This window comes from Ischnura elegans, chromosome 5, assembly GCF_921293095.1.
Source record: "Ischnura elegans chromosome 5, ioIscEleg1.1, whole genome shotgun sequence".
NCBI classification, from domain to species: Eukaryota; Metazoa; Arthropoda; class Insecta; order Odonata; family Coenagrionidae; genus Ischnura; species Ischnura elegans.
In genome coordinates this window covers 88,513,259-88,540,727 of record NC_060250.1, presented here as the reverse complement: position 1 = coordinate 88,540,727, position 27,469 = coordinate 88,513,259, and the positions used below count along the sequence as shown (strand labels likewise).

The 27,469-nt window shown below is 40.2% G+C and overlaps 1 protein-coding gene and 1 long non-coding RNA gene across 2 annotated transcripts in view; both read left to right on the top strand.

Annotated features, from left to right (window-relative positions):
• Positions 1 to 27,469, top strand: part of LOC124159218 (proline-rich protein 36-like) — an 864,854-nt gene that overhangs the window by 208,703 nt on the left and 628,682 nt on the right. The gene's annotated exons all lie outside the window — the stretch shown is intronic.
• Positions 5,655 to 6,936, top strand: LOC124159220. The gene is made up of 3 exons (XR_006864929.1): positions 5,655 to 6,037; positions 6,184 to 6,397; positions 6,808 to 6,936. It is a non-coding gene; the product is annotated as an uncharacterized LOC124159220 (long non-coding RNA).

Below are 27,469 nucleotides of genomic sequence, written 5' to 3'. Positions count from 1 at the left end.
TCCGTATTTTGGATATAATACCTTTCGTGGAAATGGCACGTGTGCACCGTAACTCTTTGGTACCCTCTCCAATGGTCTCGTTGTCCTTTTTTTGTCACAATTGAGTCGCTGTTTATGTCATCAATAAGTTGATTATTAGAGCTAGTCCAAAACTTGTGTAAACTGTTTCTGATTTTGGTACTTATGACACTTCTGTACGAATTAGTGATGCCTAACTAAGTATGATTGTAATGTGAATAGAGAATGTAAGATAAACCACGCAAGTTGTACGAAATCGATAGGGAAATAAAAGTACGGTGGACATTTTTTGGGGACGAATTATATTTGATATACACAATATTTCACAAGTTGTCTATGCTTTAAGGAATGATAGAAAGACATATTGTTGTATTCATAGCACAACTCGACTCGGGTTGAGCACTGAAAATGTTAAAGACGAGTTTGAATCGTGAAACTGATTCTAGGAATTATCATTAGCAATTAAGCTAAAATCGCTAAACAAGAATGAAGTCAGAAGAATAGCTACAGAGGTGTGTCTTTTGAAATCTCGGGTGTGAGAAATGTTAGGATCCAATAAGACTGAACTGATATTAACCACTAACCGTTGGCAAATTTTGGCTTTCTATGTGACGTTTTTATGTCACAGTCTTATGTTGCATGGAGGAATACATGCTTGATTGGAGCTCATTCCACCTGTGAACGTGTTATTTATATTATTAAGAGTTTTGCTATTTATTTTTCAAATTATTTATCGGAAGCCCATTGGTGACGGCGGGGAAAAGTCCTCCTCGCCTGTCAAACCGAAGGTCTCGGGCTCGAGTCCCGCCTGGGTAAGTTGGCCTTATCCAGGGCATTGGTGTTTGTAGGTAAATGTCTTTCTTTGTTAACAGTTGACTCCCGTTTTATACGTCGTAGATATGCTGTTTGCGGGGAGATGGAAATAAACAAGACTAATATAAAAAATGTATACACAAAATTGGGTGGTAATTAGGGAAAAGGGAAATGTCCTTTGCATATTAATTTTATTGGATTGCATCAGTCACTAAAATTCTCATGTATAAAAAAGCAGAAGTTAGGACTCCTCTAAAAAACTTCGTCAGTAATACGACAGAGAAACACACCTAATTACATAAATTCTGATTTCAAAACTAAGTTTTGAGTTAGAATGGACTGCACTGACATATCTGATTTCTCGCCACTGGATAAAGATATGTTTCAATTAGATTGCTTCATTGTTTGCATTAGCGATTACTTAGCTGAGCTAAAATTAAAATGTTAATTTATCAGTTTGTTCTACCCTTAGTTTCCACGCTCAAAAAAATGTTCGCATTCGAACACCCGTCTAAAATTGGATCTCTTTCTAGAACATAGGCATTCTCTTTCATTATTGATATTTTTTTCGCCTCGGCGAATTTTTAGGAACAAGAGGGAAAGAGTAAAAACTTCAGCTATAAAATTCTTATTTATGTCTCTTCTCTCCAAAGACTGTACCTCTGTCCATCGTTTGGTTAAGGGTCAAGCGCGAGGCACATGCGGGCAAACAAAAGAGTAGAGGAGGGCGGCATAAAAGAGTAGGTTTTGAGGATTACGGAAAAAATGGCGCCTTCATTTCCTCCCATTGTTCCTCCAAATGAGTGTTCAAACACTCATTCGTTTCTCCTTTTTTCTCGTTCTTGTAACTGTCCTCTTTATTTTCGACTAATTTCCGTAATAAGTTTCCTATCTTTACGCTTGTATGCTTCGCGTCACCCTGTCATCTTCAATGCTTCATCGCTCTGTCTTAGCGCCATTTCAGGAGATGAACTAACTGGGCGGAATCTAGTTATGCAGGGAAGGTCATGCGTTGTGTACAAAAATTAAATTACTCAAAAATCGATACTTTTAGGTCACCATTCATTGTGATCATCAGAGATTTGTGGGGAATGCCTCTATGTAGAGACTAATTCATTGAAAATTAGGCGACAAACATTTTTGTTTGATTGGTTGTCAGCGGTGATCCATAAGATTTACTTCCATGATATTCGATTTAAATTCCGGAATTCTCATAGAGTAAGGCACCACTTATATTAGTAGACAGAGTACTATTCACTATACAAGTGCATAATGACAACATTGCTCCGTGGATTGGGATAGGTATAAAAAAATTCCTCCCTTTTGGTAACCCGGATTCTTGTCCCCTGCGTGTACGTACAGGCGATTATTTGTATGTGCGCACATTCTCCATGGTCCATCGATGTAATGAAATTGAAGTTATTTGAAAAAATACCTTTCGATAACAATATTCTCCTATAAATTATTTTGTGTGTTACAAGTTGCAGATGGATCAAATTAAGTGTCACACGGCTAGACTAGGCGTAGCCATATCGTTGCCTACCCCTCGTGACAATGTCATTATGCTTTGAATCCAAGATAACGGTGAGCTCATTTCGCTTAAGATATTTTTAGTATTTGGGAGAAGCATCTTGAGAACTTAGCGCAAAGCAGGAGTGAATTTTCAACGCGCTATCTCTCGGTACGGACCGTGAAACCAATGGAATGCCTCTTTTTTGTCTCCTTCCCTCTCCTCCTCCTCGACACGATTTTCTCTTGTTTTCCCAAATTCTTTCCTTTGCGTATGCGTCGCCCCTATACTCTGTCCCCCTCCCTTACAACTCCTAACTGGCCCCTCGTCCTCTCCACAACCCCCGTCTGCCTCGCCGCGTCGCGTCGTTGGATAGAATCGTGGAGGAAAGGGAAAATATCTGACGCGCGCGGTGTTGAGGTCATGCGGTGGAAATAATGGCCACTTTTCGGGTCCGTCCTTTATTCCCGCATGTCAACGAGCGGCGGATTCCTGAGCGAGGCAGCTTTCCCGAGGACTTTTTTTCCACTCGGCGGAGGGAGAGGGGGAAAAAATCGAGTCGGAGATGGGATAAGGGAAGTGATGGGGTTTAAGGAGGTGAGGGCGTTTTGTGTGTTTGGACAGGAGGTGAGGTTATCCTGATGGTGAGGTGTTGGGGAGGAAAGGGGCTTCGAGAGTGATTTTACGAGGTTTTTTCCTGAGATGGATGAGAGAGGCTTTTGTGTGTGCGTGCGGACGCTCGGAAGGGTTTAGCGGGGACGCTTATTGTTTCGGTGAAAGGCTTTGCTTGAGTGTCATGGTCCTCGAGGGCTTGTTTTTCTCTCGAGGATTTCGGGCTCCTTGGTCTATTAGTTTTACGGAGCACTGTTTTCTTGCACCCCCGGACTTGATAAATTTCATTAAAAGTATGTTCTCTTTTGTGGCCTAGAATTATGAGTTCTAGAGTTTATGATTTCGCTTTCATAGAATACGATTCATTCCATATAATGTTTTCAAATAATTTTCTATTATAAGTTTTTTTTACCCTACCGGCACATTTTTCATCCTTGATAATCATGGTTTGATTACCATTGCCGCTAGTATATCAAATGGTGTTAGTAGGATATTGTGGTGTCTTTTTACGCTTAAATTAAATGAAAATAAAGTGACTAACCTTCTTATTTGGTATTATAATTATTATTCTATTTATTTTATAGGTATGAGAAGCTGCTGAACCATGATCCTGATCTTTATGGTGATCGTTGCATGTGAGTTATTGTATTTTTACTGTTCAGAAAAATGCTTCTACTTAGTTCGCGTTATGACATTTAGTTATATCAATGTGACATTTAAAAAGTTCGAACTTTACGGCTAATTAATTTTTTATCTGCGCACCTAAGAAAGGAGTTTACTTTCGTAGATAATAAAAATAACCAGAAATTCGAGTTGATTAGTCCGACAGTCATGCAACCTGTTTTGAAGCTAATGGCATGGCATCGTTAAGTGAATTTTGAATAATGAAGAAGCAGGAGCAATTTCCACAATATTCCTACTTCTGTATTATGTTCCGTTTCCACTCCATCTCGCCTGAAACCTCAGATTATATTTAAATTTTGAATTTTGAAATTAAATATAGCATGGAAATGTTTCCGCTAATTTTTTTCTGGTCATAAAACATACATTTCTTGCCCGAGGCTTTTCAATTTTGCATTGAAATAAACGCTTGCAATTTTCCTCGATTATAAAATTTATCACGCTATGGCCTTTTGTTATGTTAATGTAACACTTGAAAATTTAGAAATTTACGGGTAATTATTTTTTCAATATTTACGTTCCTAAGAGAGGAGCTTAATCCGTAGATACTTAATAATGTTTTATAATACAATACATTTTACAATCGTAGAAAATTACAAGAGCTTATTTCAATATTGAAAGTAAAATTCACTCATTCTTGGACCTGCAGAGTTTATTTTCAATTTAGCGTTGGTGTATCCAGGGCTAGGAAGAATGCAGCCCGAGGAGTATTTGAAATACATAATGCCGCTCCTAAATTATTCGAAATACAATATACAAAATATCTTTGACTTGGGTATTTGAAATACAAAGCACAAATACCGCTGAAAATGTATTTGAAATACAACGTACATTTGCATGGAAACTGAGAGATCTTAAAAAAATAAAACCAACTTTGGCACGTAATGGATAGTTGCAAACTCGAAGATAACGATTCTAATGAAAGCGAAGTAATCTCTGAAGCAAAGTGTCACACAAGTGTTATCACAGCTAATTCAAAAGTAACTTACAAATGTATTTTTTATTTTAGAATGGTGAAATACAAAAAATCTGTATTCGAAATACAAAATACAAGATACATTCAGGGCGTGTATTACATATGCCAGAGACAAATTACTAATGTATTTAAAATACATATTTTAAAATACTTTTATTTGAAATACTGCCCAGCCCTTTGTATATCAGCGTTGAGATAGAATTCTGCACGGAAAATAATGTGTATTCTGTTCCACGGGAGCAGGTCGGAAAGCCATCGTCGCCTTCTAGCGGCTAGCGCGGGAACCAGGTGCGGGAGGAGTCTTCGGTCTCCCTCTCTCTTGCTCTGCGAGCGATCAATCAGAGACAGCGGGAACGAGTGTGTCGGCACGCCGCTACCTATCCACCATACCCTCCGCTTGTTGTTACCGCTGTTGTTGCTGTAGTTGTGGGGTGCGTGGGAGTGTATAGAGGGTTGAGGAGGCCGTTGCACCGCGCCGTGGACGCGTTGATTGGTGCGAGCGGGGTCCTTCTAAGGGAACGGCCTAGCGGCGGACGACCCAATGGCCGAAGCGAGGGCATTTTTCAAATCGTCGCGGGCCCGCTCCACGATTGATGTCTGCGGGAAGTCAGCGTGGAGGCCAACGTCAGCGTGCAAGGGACGTGCGTGAATCCCTACTCGCGGTGCGTTCCGCGAGGGAGCCTTAACAATGGAGTCGTGTCCTTCAGTTCAGCTCGATTGGATGGAGGCGATGCTCAGTTTGCGTTTTGTGTTTATCACTCTCGCCAACAGACTCCCGTCTTTGAATCCTATGAAACCAGCGGAAACAAAGCTCTCTGGGGATGGGGTTGGTGCGTTTAGCAGTAACGGGTAGGGTATAGCAGAAATTTACCTCCCCAAAATCAAAGAGAAAATGTTTTAGTTTAATTGAACGCTAAAATTTAACTCTTAATACCGAACGTCTGTGTTCTGTGTAGATTTAATTTAATGGAGAACTTGCAAGGATTTTGTACAGGCAATTTAACTCATGCATCGTATATAACATCAAAAATCTTTAATATGTATACTTCTCTTTAACCTGAGTGACGCATATTAACTGAACAATAGCGCCCTGAAAATAATGAAATCGTTTTACGGCATAAATGACGCGTGACGTCATATATGCCGTTCCGTGGCATGGTAACCAGGCATAACAAAGTGTTTATCAGTTCGAGACGCTGGAAAGTGAATTTACCTTGAGATATACATCTCCTGCGCTGTAGTACAAGTTTAAAGAAGTACGCTATCTGTTTTTATTTTACACTTAAGAGAATTATCGGCATGGAAGCTGGATATATTCGTGCGGAGTCCGGAAATCTGCCCGAAGTCGATTCTCCCATAATGATGGAGTACTTAATGAGCTGTGACAAGTAAACATCAGCTGAAATACGAAATGTAAAGGCTTTGCGGTAAGTATTTTATGTTATTTACAAGATAAATGAATATATAAATTGTTTTCATGTGAATTATGTTGCAGTAGGTCGTCATTATTAGCAAAGTTGTGATAATACATGTGACCTTTTCGAAATGTTTACATTATGAATCTCTATTTCAGATCTATGAGAAAAGAATACATTGAGAGGGCGACTTGACGTGTGCCATTACAAAGATCTAATAATTTATGCCGGGTGAAGTGTTTTTCTGGAACGTAAAGTTACGGCCAAAAATTATATTTGTATTATGTATTATACATTATGCCACCATGGTGTTCGACGAAGCGTCGAAGACGATTTTGAGCATTGCCTGTCACGATTGCACAGCGTCGTCGGGTAATTATAATGCTTCGGCGTAATGATCCATTAGTACTAGTTATTAACTAATTCATGCATATCTTTATTAGTAGCTGCGACCACAGTTAATGGCTTTATAAGTACCCTTTTGTTATGATATTTATTTGTAATGGTTTCAAGCAACTCTTAAATTTATTGTAATTTCATCAAAGTTAAGACGTATACCGACGTTTTTATAGACGAAATATGCAAGTAGAATCGATGGTAATATGTAAAATAATAATTTGTAAAAAATAAAATGTGAATTATTTTTCTGGAAGATGACTAATGATGCAATATATGATCTTGTTTTTTCTCGGCGAATATTTCTTATAAATATTTCTCGGGTTTCTAGCCGAGTGAGAATTTTTTGGCCTAATGATGCAATGTTTACCACTTCATGTTTTAAGGGGGGTGCAAGCATGCCTTCCTTGGCTTTCCTAGTGTGGCTCCACAACAAGAGCTTAGAGCCTTCCCCAACTGAAGTTTAGTGCTATTGGCGCAAACCACCTTTGTCTGGTGTGAGAAACCAACTCCTTATGGCCGCTGATCTATGAAATTTGAAGCCTGTGGACCCAATTCTTGGAATTGGTGATTTCAAGGACCGGTTATAGATGGACTGCAGGGAAAATATCGATCAATGTGTTCTGTTGGCTTACAACTCTCCCTCTCACTCCCTTGAGCAGTTGGACTTATTTCATTTGGGCATTTTATTTAAAACTCAAAATTTGACCCATAAGCTCTATGAGGATTCAGCTGACAGGTTTTCGGAGTTACTACCGCGTCGATTCATCTCTGCAGACGACAGTTTCACCGGCATTACAGCAGGCTTCTTCAGGTCAATTAAGTGGAGATCCGTGGTATCGCCCGTCTCTTAAACACCCCGTCGGAGGCCGGTGCAAGAAGCCTGCTGCAATGCCGGCGAAACAGTCGTCTGCAGAGATGAATCTACGCGGTAGTAACTCCGAAAACCTGCCTGCTGAATCCTCACCACACCGTGAAAGCCTACACAAGGAGCTCTATGAGGACTTCATTCAATTTGCTAAGTCAAAAATGACCCTGCCCCTTTGTTTACAAGCATCATCATTGACTGTTGGGCAGGCATCATGTCACCTGTGGCATAAGTTGAGGTATGCACGATTGGGTGCCTCAATGATTTATACAGAGGCTAACTGTAAGATGGATGGTGGTAGTACCCTGGCAGAGCAGCTGTTGGGCGCTCGACCCTTTAAAATCACAGGGCCAATGAAGAGGGGGAAAGACCTAGAAGGTGATGTCATTAAGACGAGTTGAGTGTTAGTTTTGAAAATACAGGACTTTTATTGAAAGCTGAACTCCCTGAATTTGTGGCATCGCCTGATTAGTTCTGAATATGTGGTTAAGGTGAAGTGTCCCACATCTGAAACATGCAAGAATTATATTAGCAAATGTGGGAAAGTGGGCAGTACATGCCATGCACAACTGCAACTCCAAATGTTGTTTTATGGGAAGGAAAAAGGAATATTGTGCGTTGCTGACCCTAAGTACGAAGTCATTTCCAAAATTGAAATTTAAATTGTCAATTATGATACAAATTTAGCGAAGACACTGGTTGACTGGGCCAGAGAACTCTGGAGAAAAAATATATTCCCACTGTTAATTAAAGCCCTTTGATTTCAATAAATTGTTTTAATGGAATTTACTTTACAATTTCTTTTAAAACCTTAATCCATTTAAATTTCACCAGAAGTCAACTGTCTATGTTAACAACCTATCTCTGTATTCCATAATTGGAATGATTGGATTCTGGATGGCAAAATGTAAGTAATGTGAATATGAAAATGAGTTACCTGAGAAAATATGAGGTGCTTCTAAACTTATGGTAAAATACTGATTTCAGAGGTTTGTAGAATGTTTTTAATGCTTTTATTTACAAGTATTGCTATAATAATAGACAAGCTCTCACTGACTCATTAAATTTCAATAACTAATCACACTTCTTAATGATCTTATTTTCTAAATTTATCAATCCTGCAGCTATTTTATTGACATAAATTTTACGCAATTTTTCTGACAATTTGCCATTTAAGTTACATTTCATTACCATATAAGGCTCCGCTGCCCTCCCCAAAACCCCGCCCGTGCACCTTTTCCCCGTTAGTGCCGCCCAGAGTCCCGGAGGAAGCGGCCGGAACGGCGGCCCCCGCTGCAGTACTAACTCGGAGTACTCGGAACGGCATATATGACGTCAGACCCTTGGAAACAACCACGCCCCCTTTCGAACGCCGTTTTTCGCGCCATTGGATTTTCGACAACTTTGAGAATTTTTATCTCGGGAACGAAGCGTTACCTAGCCCTCGGGTTTTTTGCGTTGTGCAAGATTCAACGTCCTCTATCTCCTCTATTTTTTTCAAAAAATGTGCAAGTTCTCCATTCCAGATTGCCGAAAATAATACCAGTTTGAGAGTCTATACTAGAAAGTAATTTTGAAATTAATTTTTACAAATCAAATTAGTCGCTTCGAGGACCTAAAAACTTCCTGCAATACCAATATATAAGTATTTCATTTTCCCTACTTACCCCGGAAGTTAACATTGTTCCATTTGTTAGATAATGGGCTTCCTATCCTGTAAGTATGGCGGCAAGTCATCATTGTGGCAGTGGTTTTTAAAGGACGTAGTGTCCCTTCGTCAGTGGCGTAGCCAAGAGGGAGGTTCGGGGGATCCGGATCCCCCCCTCCGAAAAATAAAAACATTATTACTTTGCTTCAGAAAAATAACAAAATATCAAAAAATCATAAATTAAAAAATATATCATTGAAAAATGAAGTTTTTTCTATTATGAAAAGTGTTAAAAATTAGTTTAAAACCCCCTACTTAGTACCCTGGTTTAAAAAAATTCCCCCCCCCCCCTGGTTTTGGACCCCCCGAACAAAAGTCCTGGCTACCCCATTGCACTTCGTGGATACCGTGTAGTTTGGAAGGCACTTAAAATAGTCTCTGACCGTCGAATGAGGCGGAGAGCTGCGGTACGATTGGTACTTCACATCGTATTAGAGCTAATAGTAATTGTCATTGCCGTCGGTCACGTATTGTTACTACCGTGAAAGGGTGAATTAATAGCAATTCCCTGACTTCATGAAATTCATTTGCTTTCCAGGAGTTATTATGAGAATTAAACTTTAGTTGGCACCTTCGATATGGTTTGTGAAGTACTTGTTTGCGCCGGGGAACAGTACGGTAAACATTGTCTTCCTATCCAATAAATATGGCGGCAAGTCCTCATTGTGGCAGTGATCTTCAAAAGACATTATGTCCCTTCGTTGACGCTATATTACCTACTTGCTTGCATATCACTTAGGTCGGAAAAGACCATCGTCCCAAATGCTAGATAATTGTCTTCCCATCTCTGCTAACGCATTTGCGCCTACCGCTTTCCACGTATATGGTCTCCACGACGTAAGTTGGTCCCTTGGTATGGAAAATTGAGTTTATTTATTGAAAGCAATACAATTATTAAATAAATGAAATATTCATGCTACTACCGAATGTATTCACAATCTTATTTTCAGCCGGTTTGGCTTCTGCGCCTCGGCATAGACTAGTTTTTGGCGTCAGTGGCTTACAACTCTAGTGTGTTAAGCATTCGCCGTTCAGTAATTGAAAAAATCTGTGAAGGGATTCAAATCTGGGACCTCTAAACTTGTGCCGCTTATAAAGGTGACTTGATTCGAATTTTTTTCCTCACTCACGAACTCCTTTGAGTCCTTTGAAAGCTCCACCATGTGAGCTCACGTAACGCGTGAGCCTTTTCGACCTTTTCTTTGTCCGAATTTGACCACAGTGGAACGGACCCCCTTAAATGAGGAGGGAGCTCTTCGTGGGGTAATTTATCTCGTAATTAATTTAGTTTCTTTGCTCTCTCGATCAATCAGTTTGCATCCCACGCACGGGATTGGACGAGGTATTATTTTTTTACCGCTGCGGTTCCGCGTGGGATGTGTATCTATCGTTTCCCTTGTTTTACGACGCATTCCGTCAGTCTTTTTCTTTTCCTTTGCGACACGTTGACGCCCTGTAGGTGAAGCAAGTCGATTTATCTCTGCCAAGATTTTAAGATGGATAATTTAAATGAATTGATGCCTGGGTGTTTGTGACTCCCTACTGGCGCGGAGGTAGGAAGCTGCCATTGCTATTAAATCTGTTCTATCGAGGCAAATAGAGGCGAATTCAAGAGCGGGGGTTTAATTGTTTTCGGTGTATAGGTATTTATTGCACGAATCAACGCAGAGGACGTTTATGTGACGTGAGGAATACATTTCTTCTGTCGCTCACTACGCCATATTTCTCGATTTATCTGCGTGTTCGTGTAATTCACTCGCTATTTTTTAAAGTTAATTGTTCTGGGCATAAAAAAATTCTGCTTTCTTTCCATTTTTGCTCCAAGTTTTCAACAAAAACATCCTTTTATTATTTATGTATTGTGAATATTTGGACCATTCACTAAACGGAAGTGGTTTCAAAGTAGCTATAACTCTATTTTGAACTCTCTGAAGACGGTATGTCGAAAGTTTGCATATTTGTAACTTTTAAGGAAAAAGCTATGAATATCTCTTCAAGTTAGGATGTGTTCATACTACCTAGAAGCTTGAATTCTGGAAAGCGTTGGAGATATTGATGGCTCGAATAATGTGTTGCAGATATTTTATATTTAATTCAATGAAGACAAGTGTTTAAATAATGTAGAAAATTTACCTTTGCTTAATCATGTAAGAATTTTAAAAAGTTGTGCCGAGTCATTGAGGACAAATTTTTCGTTGTCATAGTTTGGAACAAACTTACCGTAGGGCTATCGAATCTCGTTTTTTGATATTCTTTTTTGAGAAGCTGAATGATTTTTTATGTTAATATGAGCTGGCTAGAAAAACATACCGTTTCGAACTGGTTAGTTGCGGGAAAGAGAACATGCTATTAAATCTTCAAATACTGCCCTCTGCCCGTCCAATGAGGCGGAAGGCTGCGGTCCACTTAGTACCTCATATCGTATTAGAGACAAATGCTGACGCTGTTTATCATTCACTGCTCATTCCTAATGGCCATAATGTTCATTGATGTCGGTTCCGTCTTGTAACAAACATACAAAGGACGTTATATACATGAGTTCCATACGAATATAATACATATGAACGTTCTATGCATGAGTTTCTTGCATAAGTTCTCAGAATCGTGGTTTGGCTATTGGTAGTTTTCGTGAATGCGTGGAATTTAATGTGAAAATAGTTTTTAAGACATTCTAGATTTTAATATTTTGTGGGATGCCATGATTAAAATTTGAATGGGATTGCACAGAATTTAGGTCTCTGTTTTTTTAGGGTTTTCTCTCGCGTCAGTTGGCTAGCGGATAGCAATTCACTTGGCTATCCTGCCAGCGGATTCTGGTCGAAGGACCTGTTCTCCACGAGCCAATTGAGACGGAAGAAAACCCAATAAAAATGCAGGGATCAAACCATCGCCACATAAACCTTCGTTCTAACACTAAAAATTATTTATTCATACTGCATATGTATTCTTTTGTTGCGATGAGAGGAAGATCATTAAAAATGGACAATTAGTTAAGCAAAGTATTTTTTCTTACGTTGCTAGCTCTTATGTGAGCCAAAAACATTTAATCCCCCACCTAAAGCTCTCGCGAACCTCGCGAGCTGCTTTTCTTGAGAAATGATCTCATTTCGCATTCCATCCGGCGCACGCCCACGTTCCAGCCATACTTTAATTCCACTTTTTCAAGCCGTCCTCTCATCCCGCCACTTGCCCTGGCTTTTCGGTCGTGCACCTGCGCGGTGAATTGAAAATGCCCCGTGACTCTCCCCCGTTCCCCCCCCCCCCCCCCCCCCCCCCGGGCGCAGCACAGCCAGCCCGCCGCCAGTGCTACCAGGGCACCCCCGAGGCTTTTATAAGCCCGAAGCGTCTGACTTCAGCGAGCGAGCGTCTCAGATGATCCCCGGTGTCCGTGCGTTCACAATCGGCGGCCGTGTCCGTGGAAGGGGCCACCTGGCTCGTGCTGCGAGGCTATCTTCTCCCCATTCTTCGCGGTCAGTCCGTCACGAAAGACGCCCAAAGGCGAGTCGTGGTTTCCCGCCCCACGATCTTCTTTTCCCCCCCAATCGCTCCCATTTCGCCTTTTCGTCCAGGGGTCGGTTCCCCTTTGGATGGACCTCTCTCATGAGGATCTCTCTCCGTGGGCGGGTTCCTCTTACCGTATCATCTTCCCAAATCTTCCGCGGCCGTGAGGGCACGTGCCGGCGTGGAAGATTCACGGAGGTATGGGAATCGTGGATAGCCCGGGGCACCGTGGATATTCCGCAGAATACTCAGTGGTGCAGTCAGAGGGTCGGTTCGGATGGGTAGAACTCACCTTAGAGTAAGCCAAAGGCATGCGAATTCTCTGATTCAGGGTGGGATGGCAGCTTGTTTACCTAAACCACATTTCACTTTGAAAATTTTGGAATTGGGTTTCCAAAGGCTTCACCCGGATTTCTAACCTGGGCGACGTCTTACTTTACGCAATCTCTCTTCGGGGAGGTGGGGAACGGGTTATTTTACCTTTTTGGGCTCGACTAATGCTAATTTTTGCTTACATGGAGGAGGGAATGGGTAAAAAAAATTGACTAAAAATGTGCTTAGGTTATACTTGAACGCTCCCCAGGACTTGTCGATCATTAGACAAACGCTCTACCAACCGAGGGCCTGCGTGTGATCGGGTTGGTGTGGCGGCTAGAGTGTTGGCTTTGCACCCAGTGGGGTCGAGTCTAAATCCCGACGGTGGCAGAGAATTTTCAGACACTGCCCGACCCTAACACTCCTGCCGTCGGTTGAGACCGAGTTGAGGTCGTTAAGAGCAGGCTAATGCAGACGCCGGGTTTCTCTCCAACCGTCCTTCCACACACCTCAGCTGTCGGTCACCTCGTCCAAATACTATACCACCTACACCAAGAGCTTACTCCCACTATACTCGAAAAGGTGCAAATTACTTTGGGAAATCGACCATACGTCATCGGAAACTTAAGTAGTGGATACGCCGGTAGCGATAAGTGAAATTCAAAGTAAAAAATTACCCATACTTATAGGCGAATCATTTCTAAAAATAAACAGCGTTTAGAGACTATATTGTTATGCTATGAAAGAAAATTTTAGCCCTTCAAAAATTGAGGCTGTCCCTCTGATTTCGCCCCCTTACATATTACCTGCGAAAATCCTGCTCTTTGGAGTCCTCATTCAACCTCCGATGCCTCCACTTCCTAATCAAAACCATCGATTTTTCACCGCGGAATAGGTGGTAGACGACGTGCTATAAAATTTGAGTAGTATATTTCATTTTGTCAATGAAAAAGATAAAGCAACTGAAGTTTCGGATAGAAATTTTATAAATGCTTCATTCGTTCATGCTCCATTTCTTTAAAGGCTCAGTTGAGTGCCTCTGTATGATTTACTTAATCAATCGGAAACGAAAAATCAGGAATGGCAAGGGTCACTCAGATAATTTGATACTGTTAATCGCACAAATCAACGTTAATTGTTTTATTTTTAATCAAGCCTTTATTTCATTACATGCGGTCCCTTGCTTCCCATTTTTAATGTCTATAATAAGCACTGATAGAGTTTTAATTTCGTTTTCAATGATTTTTTTACCTAATTTTCCTGACCCGTCCTTATTAGAAGTGCATCATTGAAGCTAATTATTTTTATGTGGATTTCTCGGGACTCCTGGAGTGTAGGCGTAGGATTCAAATGTACATGAAATGAAAATGGTAGGTGAAATAGGACTGTGATTTATACTTGATATTGCGAAATTGTTTTTTCCCATGGTTCTACTGTTGGTGTTGGTGTAATATTATAATCATGATCACCAGACATTAAATTATACTTCATTTTGACTTTATATAACGTAGATCTAATTTTGTGGAATCGGTATTTTGAAGCCTTACGTAAGCAGTTAATCGTTGCCTGACGTTTTTGTCTATTCTGTGATATTAGCTTAAATCGTCTAATCTTCGCAAAGGACCTAGAAACTGTTTGAGTTATAGCCTTCCTTTGAATGTCATCTATGCGATTGTTACGGACTTAAGGCAAATTCCATCTTTTCCATGCTTGATACTGTGGGAAAATTCTTTAAAAATGCTATGATCTTTAGAACTTCATGACTGCATAATTGTAATTGGTTGTTGTAACTTGCTCATTATTGGAAAGATGCTGTGAACTCATGGTTAAAATAAAGATAGGGATTGAAAAACGGAAATGGAGAGAAGAATCATGTTTTCTATCGCAGTCTTTCTCATCATAAATTATGACTCTAATACAATTTGGCGGTGAAATGGAAGGAGTTACATAATTCAAGTCACGAATTTTTGCCAGTTTGTGAAAAAATTAAAATGCGCATGCTTCGCGCACATTTTTTTTCACGCGATGGTCTCGTTATTTTAGTTTGAGGTGGATACAGGCCCATACAGATATTTTCATCGAAATCTTAGACCTTAAACGACAAAATTTTGTTGAATTGAGGTGGAATGACTCAAATAGCTTTACACCGTCATGGTGCTTGACAGGGTGAATGATGACCAAGTCAAATAGTAGCGCGAATAGTTTGAACCTATACGTATGGAAAATACCAACGTATTCCTCATTGTTACCTTCGTTGTTGCTCGCGCTTCTCGTCTGTTAAGTGGCTCTATTTGAAAAAGTGTTCATTTGGTTCTTAATTAGAACTAAAAATATTGATATTTGAAAGCGATAAAATTTGTTTGCTGGAAAATTGGCCCTTGTCTCCCTATGTGATCTCTAGAGATTTTATCTTGTCTTCAACTTTCGCCTTGCACTATAGTACCATTCCATAAAAATCAGTCGTTTCATCCCTCCAATATACACGGCAAGAGTTATTCACGGGATTCCCACCAGGTGAGTTGTTCAGTCAGAACCGACGTTTCAATGGCTCACTTTGCCATCGTCCTCAGGGGGTAGTGACTCTATCAGGACGATGGCAGAGTTAGCCAAATAAACGTCGGCTCTGACTGAATAGGTCGCCTGGAGGGAATCCCGTGAAGAATTCATCCATATCGTGCACCAGGAAAGTACCAAGTCTGATACTATTATCGTAAAAATGGAAGAAATTGTTTTTTTTTACCATTAATGGTGTATATAATTTGATTAAATAATGTATGGAAGGAGGTAGATTAATGGGATACCAGTGTCCTAGCTTAGTTATTTCATGTATTAAATTCGTATGAAAATTCAAATTTGTTTGCACAACTCTTGTATTTCTTTTATAAATGCCAGCATTGAGACTCCTCTGTTCAAACTTGTAGCTCCCATTACATCCCAAACCTCCGTAGGTAAAACGAGTAAACCCAAAACGGAATCGTAAATGGAATGGGGTACCTATGTTCCAAATTACACATGTACTGATAAAAATTGTATTTGTGTGTGGAATAAATATTATTATTATACAACACGGCATAATGATTCTCGAGGTCTTCCCCCTCCAACCGAGGACTTCCATTGAGTCCATTACGTCAAGCCAGCGACCCTACGATTCTCAACCGACCGATTTCGCGTCGGGTCGTGGATTTAAAATCGTGACAGTCCTCTCCGCTTTCCCTTTGGAATCGCTCGACCTCCTCCACGGCCCCCGGCCAGAAGAGCAGACGTGTCCGCGGCACGACCGAATTGTAACTTGGTGGAGAAGGCGTCGCGCCACGTTGACGGGTAATTTAGCTTATTAAGTCGCGTGCGCACGCTACGGATGGGACGGAAAGAAAAAAAGGTTGTGAGGGTAATCGAATCCTCTTCTCGATGGGCGGGCGTGCGGAGCGTGCCTTCCTACGATTTGGGCTAGTTTGGGTGTGATCGGAAGAAATAAGATTTTGCCTTCCCTGGGTTCCTGTGATGTGCCTAACCCCTCACCGATTTTATGTAAAGGAAGTTTGGAATAGAAGCACTGGTAAATTTTCCGTTTCAGTGAGTTTATGATGGAAAAATGTAAAGATGGGGCAAATAGTTGCAGTGGCAACTATAAATTATAATTAGAAACAATGGTAGAGTTTCATTATTTCTATCTCACTATGGACAATTTTTCACCACATTATTTCCAACTTCTAATACTGTCTGTTGTATGTTAAATAGTAAATTTTAAGATTTTTTCGCAGCTCAAATAAAAACAGCCTACGTTTATTCATTCGTCGGGCAATACCTCGGTGTGGTTAGTAATTTTCGCCTTTGTTACGCATTAATTTATCTTCTAATTACGACGAGGCGTTGTGGGTGGATCTAGAGAGGGAAAGCTGACGGTATTCCTTCTGGTTGTCATGTACCACCAATCCAGTCTTCGATCTCTGTTGTGCTTGTGGTTTTTATCTCCAAAACAACTACTATCATTCTTGTTTGTATTTTTAATTTTGCCCTAATGATACCTTTTTAGTGGCCCTTCTTCAATCCGTTTATTATCTGTCCGTTTTAACGGTGACTTAGTGTTTACCTTTTTTTTATTAGTATCTTAGACATCTTATTTGACATCGTTAGCCGTATCTAAGAGATTCTTTAAACTTTCAGCCTTAGTATAATATCGTTGGTAGCATACGTAAAAGAACTGGTCAACCTTTTTATAAAATTCCCATGAATTAATGGAATTTATGAAATTCCCGTGGCCATCGTTGGGATTTTTCTCAACCTTGGCATAGCCAAATCTTCATTTTGAATTACTGAGAGAATGAGTGATTATTATAAGATCTAATTGCTCTATTTTTACTTGAAATATAAGTAGTTGGTACCCTCACAAAGTATCCCATTACCGTGGATCTTTTTTCTGAGATTAGCATCTTTCATCGATTTTATGCTTTGAGGTTTTGGATTAATTCAACAAAATTTTATTGAATACTAAACCGAGATAAAATTTGCACAATGCTCTTTCATCAAGTCATTGCTCTTTCTTTCCAGTGGTCGTAATGCAACTCAGTGGCTGTAGTGTGATGTTCTTTTTGTTTTTAAATGAATGTTAATTATAAGGAACAGATGACGAAGAATGTAAAAGAGAAGAAGTACGCTGTGGAAAGACTAGCCGAAGGAAAAAATGTTGCGTTAAAATTTTTTTTAGTGTTTATCATTGATGACGGTGGAAGAATTATTTCAGAAAATACTATTACATTTTAATAGTTTTCGTGTTTGAGGCAACTTGCCTCTCTTACTATTTACGGTTGCATATCATTTACCTTACCTTTCTTGGAATTCTTGGAAGGTCTCCTCTCATTGGAACGGATTTTGCTCCTTCCTATTCTTTCGCTTTCGACGATGAGTCGTCAAATCGTCAGCAGCTCGAGCACGAAGAAGTTGATGGTTTGGTTAATAGGGGGGTCGAAGGATATTTGGTGCGGTTCAAGAGGTGTGATCCTCCGCTAATTGGCTGGATAGGTTTTAGCGATTTGCGGATCGACGCTTTGCCTCTAACGGGCGGTGATATATAACGCTGCCCAAGATATTTCTTCGGAGATAGAGGCGAGGAGCCCTTTCAGAGTCTCCTCCCTAATAGGGCTTACACGTGTAAAGAGACGCCCATTCTTATTATAGCAGTCCTTCCCGGTGATTGGCCTACCTAGAAGAATGCCACAGCCGATCATTCGATCGCTTGGAGGAGTTGTAAATAGCTGCCGAAGGACATTTCTCGGAAATGAGATGGGGAGACGTTGAATGCGAGCCTTGCCTGTGGAAAGCGCATCTTATTATTGCTGGGAAAAACCAATCCCATTTATCGCCTGAGCAAACACCATTTGAAGTCAGCACAAAATGTTCATTTTGCTATCCATTCTGTATCCTCGATTGTGTCTTTTGACTTGTCACAGGGCCTCACGGTTAGGAAGGTGAAGTTATATTAAATTGATGTAATGTGCTTTTCGTCACTCATTTGTTGTCTATGCGCTTATCACAGGGACTGCGTTGCGGAGTCCCAATTCCATCCCATATAAGGCGGATTTCTGTGGTCGTTTCGGCCGCATTTTAATCGGTTTTCAAAAATGTCTGCGGTGCGGTGATGTGTGCAATGCGATCCACTTTATCCGATATTTTGCTGTACAAAGTTTGTAATTGCGAGGAGTAGCATTGAAAAGTTATGAATTTGATGTATCACATCATCTGTTATATAAATGTCGGTTAAAACCCCTAGTTATACCTTGTTTCCTCATGAAACTTGGATCACTTTGTCCATCAGTGACTTCAATAAAACTATTTAAATGCAAGGTGGGTGGCAACACATTTACAGGCCGAATTGATAATTCTCTATTGTAATATTCGTGAGAAAATACTTCATTTTGCTATTTCCTCGATTGTTTCGTTTGACTTGTTACAGGGCCTTACGGTTGGAAGAGGGAGAGAAAACATTTTCTTTCATAATCCCAACACAGAATATTGAACATAAATTTGTCACATACTCGGAGACTACTCAGCCTCGTATGAGCATTCCATAAATTTACAAGTGAATAATCGCCCGTATCATGCATAAATACCAGTATGTAGCGCACCATTTTTAAATAATGCAATCAAAACAAGAAAAGGTAAAGTGATGCAAGCCAATCAACAAGAAAATTTATAAACGATTACAGAAGCTAACATTTTTAGCAATAAGCCATTTGTACAATTTATTAAATTACATTCATTTCATATAAATATATAAACTAATACACAGATGCAGTATCATCTAAATAGCATAGCATTACATCACATTTGTTATGGTAAGGCCAGATTATAGCGTGAACTTTTCTTGAGAAGAAGGTAGTTAAAGAGTCTTTGCATAAGTGTTTGACTACTTTTGAAGTGTGGAGTTATATGTATGTTAAATTGTTTTATTGTGCATTTCGTTATATATTTCTTTTTCTATGTGCTAATATCTGTGGGCGTGCACCCAACATTTTCAGTCGTGAAATAAACTGCTTAAAGAACAGACCAGGCAGTTATTTATAAGTTATGGGCCCAATAAGGATCAGAAGGCTGATATTCTGACCAAAGGAATTCCAAAATCAGTTAAGGCATTATATCAATATATTTAAATTTATTTTCTTTTGTTAAATTCGAAAATTAAAATTAGGCGGAGTGTTTTAAAGAGCATTTCGTCACTTATATGTTTTTCAACGTGCCTATTTATGCACGTATGTACCCAACCTTTTCGGTCGTGAAATGAACTGGTTAAAGAACAGTCGAGCCTAGTCGTTATCCACATTAATAAATATTTTTTCGTCGATCTGTAGCACCGAAAATTGTTGCGTAAATAGATAAAAATCTAATATTATAGATACTATGCTACTTCATTGTTGTTGTTTATGTTTCTTCTATTTTTACGGAGTCGATCGGGAAGTTGTGATAAAAAAATCAGGTCGATAAATCGCGATGTATGATGTAATTTCGTCTCTGGGTGATAGTACATATTAAAATTGAGTTCGGTTTGAAATTGCCCTAGAAATTACTGAGAAGCTTTAGTGTTACGGGTACCCAGCATGCAAGAACTTAAAGTGCCTTTCCCCGAAGTCCAGCCCGATTCTCAGTGTCCGTGTCTGCCTGAGAACGCTTTTGGAAATAAAAAATAATATCAATTTTTTTCATTCATGTACGTGAGATATTATAGGGAGCCTTGATCTCATTATAACTGATCCAAGACGGCGGTAGAATTGAGTGGTTGTTGTTTAATTCCGTCGCATGTACTGTCGTTCAACCTGTCGTATTAGCGACGCTCTTTGACCATCAATAGCCGTAGAGGAGAACTGGACGGAAGGTAACCATTAACCAGTTTTAGAAATCTTTATTATTGCCAACACTTAGCGCTCGGGCAACTTTTGCAAACTCAGGCTGGAGGCAGAGAGCATGAGAAACGGCTGTCTTAGGGAAAACTGAATGAATAATTCACGATAGGGACATGCCGTCTCCCGCGGATGGATTGGCATGATCTACGGCGCATGATGGAATTCCTTGTATCCGCTTCCCCATCCCCTCCCTGCCCTCCTCCAATGACAGATGGAGAGTAGAGGGGACGCGGATTGGGAAATCGCCTCCGATTGGTGGAGATATTCAATGAAAAAAACGTTTACCCTATCTTTCCTGTCCAGTTTCAAGCTCTAAGACACTTATCCTATTCCTTACCTTCCCCCTCCTTTCCTTGTCCTCCCACTTCACGCTGTCCTCGCAAGAAGTTTGAAGAATGGATCGGCCGCCTCCGTTTCCCGCCCAAGGCCTCGTGTGCGTGCGCGCGGTAGCCATGTTTTTTTTTCTTCCCGCCCGCATCCCTCTCCCATTCCCGGTATCCCCGAAGCGTGTGCCGGCACGACTCCGCGCGAGATGACGTGTTGTCGGTTGGTGGAGGGAGTGACAACGGGATTGGCAAGGGAAAATGAGATAAATTGGGAGATTATGCCGTGCAGGTTATCAGGGGTGAGGTGGGTGTCAGTCCGTAGTACGTGAACCGCGCGCGCGCAAGAAACGGAAAAGAGGGCCAGATGTGAGGAAAAAAGTGAAGTGTTTGTAGGGGAGTGGGAGTCACGGTAGGAGAGAGAATTATTTCGTAGGGTATGGGGGATAAAATGGAGCAATGTGATTTGCGACCGAATAGAGAGAGAGAGCCGGTCGGAATAAATTGGCCATCAAGCAGCTGTTAATCATTCTCTCCCCCTCCAGTCATCCACGAAAATTACAGTAGCGATGGAAAGATTGTAATCGGGCGAAATGCATATCTGTGTTCTCCACCCCTTTCGGCGTGGAGTTAAATTGTTTGCGTGCCTTTTATTGCACGCTGGATGCCGTGTTTACAGGATATAGGCTCCTAATAATCTCTTAGCATTAGTAGAATCGTCGAGGGTAGCATTAATATTAACGGAGGCGTTCTCGCCTAAGATAAATCGGCGATTGAGAATGCACCGCGCCATGAACAGTGTTAAAGGAACTACCTGCGACCAGCGATATTTTCTGTGGGGAAGTTGTTCTTCAAATCCCCCGCCATATTTTCATTCCGCCGTAATTTTTGTCCCAGTATACTCTCTTTAGAGCGTCATGTTCACAGTTTTTGTTCTTCCGTGTAAATATTAATGAGTCCTGAAAGATATTTTACATAAAGACGTCAATAGCGATCATTGACATCCACTAGTTGAAAAAATCGCATTTGAGGCTCCTTTAGTTGCTGTATGAAGAGCATTTTAATCGTTACCCTGTTTTTCTTACGTTCTCATTTCCTTTCATGTATTACTCCCTGCATCACATGTATCTATCATCACCCAAGCGCACATGTATCAATGATAAGGCACTATTGTGGAATATAAAACTTTGGAGTAGGAAATGTTTCCGTAGAACCGCTTATGCTTTATGTTTGAGCATATTAGTACGTAAATGTTAATTATTCTATTTTATTTATCATCTCTGCACGAAAATTTATTATAATATTAAAGAGAAATTTTTGCTGGGACTATAGAGGTATATATTGAAGAAGATGAAGACTTGAGAAAAGTGGCGTATTCTCATCATGTTTTAAACAATAGAAGTATTTATTTCCAACAGCTATTGCCCTGGTCCCATCTTTATATTCTAATAATTATTTTCTCTTTTTTATGAAGCCATCTACATTCCAAAAACTGCCCAATACCAAAACCTAAAAATGATGCACGCTTCTTCCTGGCGAACTTTTCCATCTTTCTTACGCTACCTTACGTTACCTCTTACAAGTTTTAACACAGTTGGAATAGGAACTATGGTGACACTGAAGCTTTGCCATCTTAAAGTAGTGTTCTTCCTTGTTAGCTCGTACGAACAAACAGCCTTCTTTATAATCTCCCCGGACTTTTGCCTCCGCTTTCAAGATGGAAAATGCAAAATCGGTTGTATGTACCACCCGAGAGAAATATTTTGTAGTGCATGAAAGAACACGGATGTTAAGGGGTAAACATAAGGAATCGCACACATGTAGTGCCGGAACAAGACTCGCGGAGTGCTAACTCTTCAGTGGTCGCCGGTGCAGGTGAGGGAGTTGGTATGAGGGCCCTTAATTGACCGCTGCTTGGTAGAGTCAGATAACGGGCGCGGGCTTTGTGGAGGGACTATCTGAAAGAGCGCGTAGGTGTGGTGCAGCCATTGGGTGAGGGAGCCCTGAGTCTCCCGCGAGACGGGCGTGGGTGGTGTGGTGCTGATAAGGAGCCTCTCGCAAGTGCCTAGTAGTTTGGGTGTCTGCGGAGTTGTATATAAGTGGGAATGTTGTGGCCACGTAACTGATTTAATTATTGACACCTCCAGCACATGAAACTCGGGGTTTTGAACCGCACCTAAGGGCGGCGGGTGGATTGGGGACATAAATTCTCCGCGTTAAGTGGCAATCGCTAAGAGAATGTTGTTACACAGTGGTCAGAGCAGCATTTTCGAAACGTTGCATGCTAGAAAATGAGCTCATTTTTCGTCTTGCTGAAACGAATAACGAAGAAAATAAATTTGTGATCTCACGCCAACATCTAGAGTGGGCAACTATGTTATTCGGAATGAATAGTACGCACTTCGTATTTACTATTATATTTGCTATTCCTCGACTGGCTTCGACTCGCCAATTTCAAGAGGCGTAAGTGAATATTAAGTGTCGAAAATAATATAAGGAAACTGCTGTCACGGTTTCCAGGTTTCCCTTGCGTTGACTGACGTCTGTTGACAATAGTTTCGCTTGCAATCTCGCTAGCATCTTCAGGTAAGAAGTGATTAATCCTGAAATGATATTGAAGTTTTTTACGCGACTATTCTGGCAGAATTTCCGGCAAAGCTGTCGTCATCAGACATCAATCAACGCGGTGGAAGTCCGGAAACTATGGCAGCATTTACTACTCACCGCAGATGCCTTCCCAAGAACATAGATCGAGTGTTAATTCGTTTCGAAATTAATGTCCGCAAAGTAAACTAGCCAAAGATTGCATTTAACGAGTTAAATTCTCTACAATAATACAAAAATGTTGGTTTCCGTATTTTGATTCCTTTTTCTCGCTTTTAAATGTATTAGACAATTTTAATGTTCTTCCAAAGATCCTCACCCGCCGCGGCGGATAAAATCCGGCGGGACCTGTCCCGCCGGATTTTTCACCGGATTACTTGATTCTATTTCAGTCACTTGGTCAAACTCTTAATTGAAGCTGCTTGTATCCTCAGACATATCGTTTACTTCAACCTTACTTCATATGGTGTGAGTGGGAATATTCACTTCAGCCTCATATTCAAATTTTTGGGAAACGTACCGATTATTGATGGTTGGATGAATTTTACTCGCTAATTATGCTGGGTTAGATCCTCCATTGTGACCAAATATCCGATGCCCAACTTATGAATTATTATCAGGGCTGAATATTTTTTTTTCGACTTGATAAATATCAAAATCTTTGAATTTGGAATTGTAGAACTGATTTTTGGAGAAAATCATTGTTGCATGTAGAATATATTGACTGTTGGGCATTCCTAGTGAGCAGTAATTATATTTTACGCATTTTATTCTTATAATTTTGATCGGAATTCTGGGTACCAAGTTGTTTTGGTTTTTCGATTTCAACCAAGTTTTTTCGATTTTGCTCTTGTTACATAATTTATTGGAGAATCCGACAAAACTTTTAACTCATGATGATATCGTAGGATCTAATTATATACTTTGGGTTGAAGGAATAAGAAAGTATCTCTGTCCTGATTCTTAAAGGCACCCTAAGTTACAAATAGTGGTTTTTTGATTTAGGTATACCGGGACTAGCTGTTTGGATTTTTCGCACAATAGTTATTTTTTTATATAAAGCATTATAGTTGTGTGACATATATACCACTTGATGAAACTTAACCCGTAAATTACTTTTGACATTACAGTAGTCGATAATACGTTCTGACTTCGATTAAAAAATTATCATTGTATCCAAAGAATGTATAAACTTTGATGTAGCCACCACATATCCTGGTCCCAGCCTTGTGAAAATAGTATCATACCATTTCTAAAAAAACTTGAATTGGTGACTTGATTTTGCGTTCAACTCCAGCCAACGCCTTTGGCGGCCTCATTCCTGTATTCGACTCTCATCTGCATACATTTTCTTCCGTGAACTTCCGTGAACTTCGCGCAAAACGGACTTAAGAATCATCACTTTCAGCCTCTTTTTTCCGTTAAGGTAATGGAAACAGAGCACGCTAGCGTCGGTGGCGTATCGTATGTAATGTGCACAGGCACTTGAGCTAATTTGCAGTCATTGGAGGTGGATAGAGATTCCGTTGCCATGCATACGAATCCCATAATTTGAAGATCCGGGCTAAAATGCCAGGTGATTTAAGTTAATTTCCATCATGGCGAATATCTGCCTCATACCCATAGTATTTCAGAATTAACATTTTTTCAAGGCTTCTTGCGGTTGCCGGTACATTTTGAGGGAGCATTTACTCGCTTTAATGGAGGCGGAATGGAATAGGCGCGCATGAAATGGCGTTGGAAGCTCGGCGAAGTATTTACGATCACTTTACGGCCTATTTGTATCATTGGCCAAGAACTTCGATCTCTACTCGAATTACAGCAATTTAAGGAAAACTTTAGATCCCATTTCCAAGTATTTTCCTCAAATGAGTTTTTAAATTAACCATCCTCCGACAGCCGTTTCCTTATGCTCATTGGATGTTTTTTGAGACTCGCTCGCATGCGATCGAAGAGAAAACCGATATTATCCAAGCGTCCCGATAAAGCTGCGATCATATGTCGAACGAACCTTTAAAGGCCGAGTGAGTAAAAATATTGGAATAAATCAGTTCGCCTCTTTCTCTTTCCTCGATACTGTGGAAGAGGAAGGCCTCAATATGAAGGCCAATCGTTTAACTCTCTGAACTCAGCGACAGATGCGATGTTTGTCGTTGAAATGTATGGAAGCCTTGATCCAATAATGGAGTGTAATACTATCAATTTATGTTTATTGTGAGGCAGTCATCGCCGTAATTATGAAGAAGTTAATACAAGAAAATGCAAAAAATTTCCAATATGCTTTTGGAAATGTCTGAATTAGTTTTTTTATTGAAATTATGGTTGCGAGAATTATTTTTTTCGTGTTGATTCATTTTTTTTATGAACATGATGTATCTTCAAGTGAAATTTGATGTTTAGGATTGGCTGCTTATGTTATACACTGAAGCCACGGCGATGGTAAAATACTTCATTTGAAATATTCTTGCGGATACCGGATTGGATAAAAATATGTTAATATCACTTTTTATTATTAATTTTGAAATATAAACTACGCAGGGATTTATTTTATCGATTTATCTCTGGCGCATCATCTTACTCCGATGAACATAGACTTGAGTGAACCCTATGACGCTACTTGCGACGGTGTTGTCATCACATTCGCGCTGTTCTGAGAATTAATTGCGTCCTTCAACATCTGACTCATGACCACCACTCATTTTATGGCATTGTAAATAATATTCGTGATGGAAAACTAAAATATCGGATAGTTTCAGGAACACATAGGTTTCCGATGTTCGAATACAGAAAAACGGAATACATATCAAAGTTCGTAAGTTAGAAAATGTAACACAGCTAATTCTGTAATACTTCATAACAATACAACCTATAGGTAAATTTTCATTTATTTAAGAATGCTGAGTGAGAACCTTTATGATTTGTCTTGAGCATTGACAAATCATTTCCACTTGATGGAGCTACCTTCATTGATATGTGATCGTTTATCACTATCCGCAATGTTGTTTTCATTTCTTGAAAAAGCGTTATCCAGGAGGACGTATATCGTAACGGTCCCGGATTTTATTATAACTGCATGTAATCAGTCATTCATTCTGCTACGGCAATGCTGCCTCTCGTTCTTCTTCTCTCGTTTTCGATTCTTTCACGTCTTTTGCACAGCATTCTGGTATATCAAAACGATATCATTAGTCAAGTATTTAAAAATGTAGAATTGAATTACTCCAATTTGGATGGGAGTAGGTGGGTAAATAAGATCCTCATAATTATGAATTTTATGCAATACAAGTGATTTTTCGTCGGCAAATTCGATTAAAGAATAATTTTTATGAGAGAGCGAATCTAGGGTGCAGGACCAAAGGAAATGAAGGAAGAATTTTAATTGCTCCAAATTATCGTAGTGATGCCTTTATTTTTATTGGAGCAGGTTCTGGTGGTCACGTGAGGATAAAAATCTACGCATCCAAATTCAGGGGAGACATTAATGCTTAGGATTGCTTCTACTAACTGAATCACCACTAGTAGTAAAAGTTCACATGTTTTCCTGGCGAAAAATATTTGTTAACTGTTCTCGGGTTCGGTATCGTGGAAGACTTTTGAATGCCCACATTTTGACGATGGCTCTCGTCATGAGAGAGTCATTGTTGAAACGTCTGCCTTCAAATGCCTCACTTGGAGCCTAACGCGAGAAACATTTACATGCCACCAGCCGATTCTGTAGAATTCTTTTTTATTCATTTTGTCAATCGGAATAACGGCTAACTTATTAATAATTTATTTATTACTCATGGGGCTAGAAATGTATCAATCATCAGAATGTATCGGCTATGCCAGTAGTGTTCTCTTCAGGAAAAAAAATGTGCTAACGGCTAAAGAATCAGGTGAGAATAACAGCCTTTTTACGGCTACATTGGACGCTATTGAAATACATAGTTTTGCGGTTTTCGTGAGCCGATTTGAATCTGCTTTCGAAGCTTTCTTTTCGTTTCCTCTATGATAGTAACAGCCGTTTTTATACTAACTCATTACTACTTGCAGAATAAGTCCCATTGCGAGCGGACTTTCGAAAAGAGATAAGGGCTGAACGATCGAGACGGCAACGTGGGTAGAATGTGATTGAGAGGGTGAAGGCCTGGTGTGTAGCGAGGCAGATGGTATAGTGAGTAAGTGATTGGCCATCCGCGGAGTGGCGCACTTTAAAGAGAAGGACGAGAGGCGGACGTGAGATAAGGAGGCACGGGTCATAGGGCGAGAGTGCCTTTCGTGCGGACCTGACAAGAAAGATGAGTCCTTTGTGTTGACTTGTGTGCGCACTGTCCAAGCGCCGTGTGTATTTAG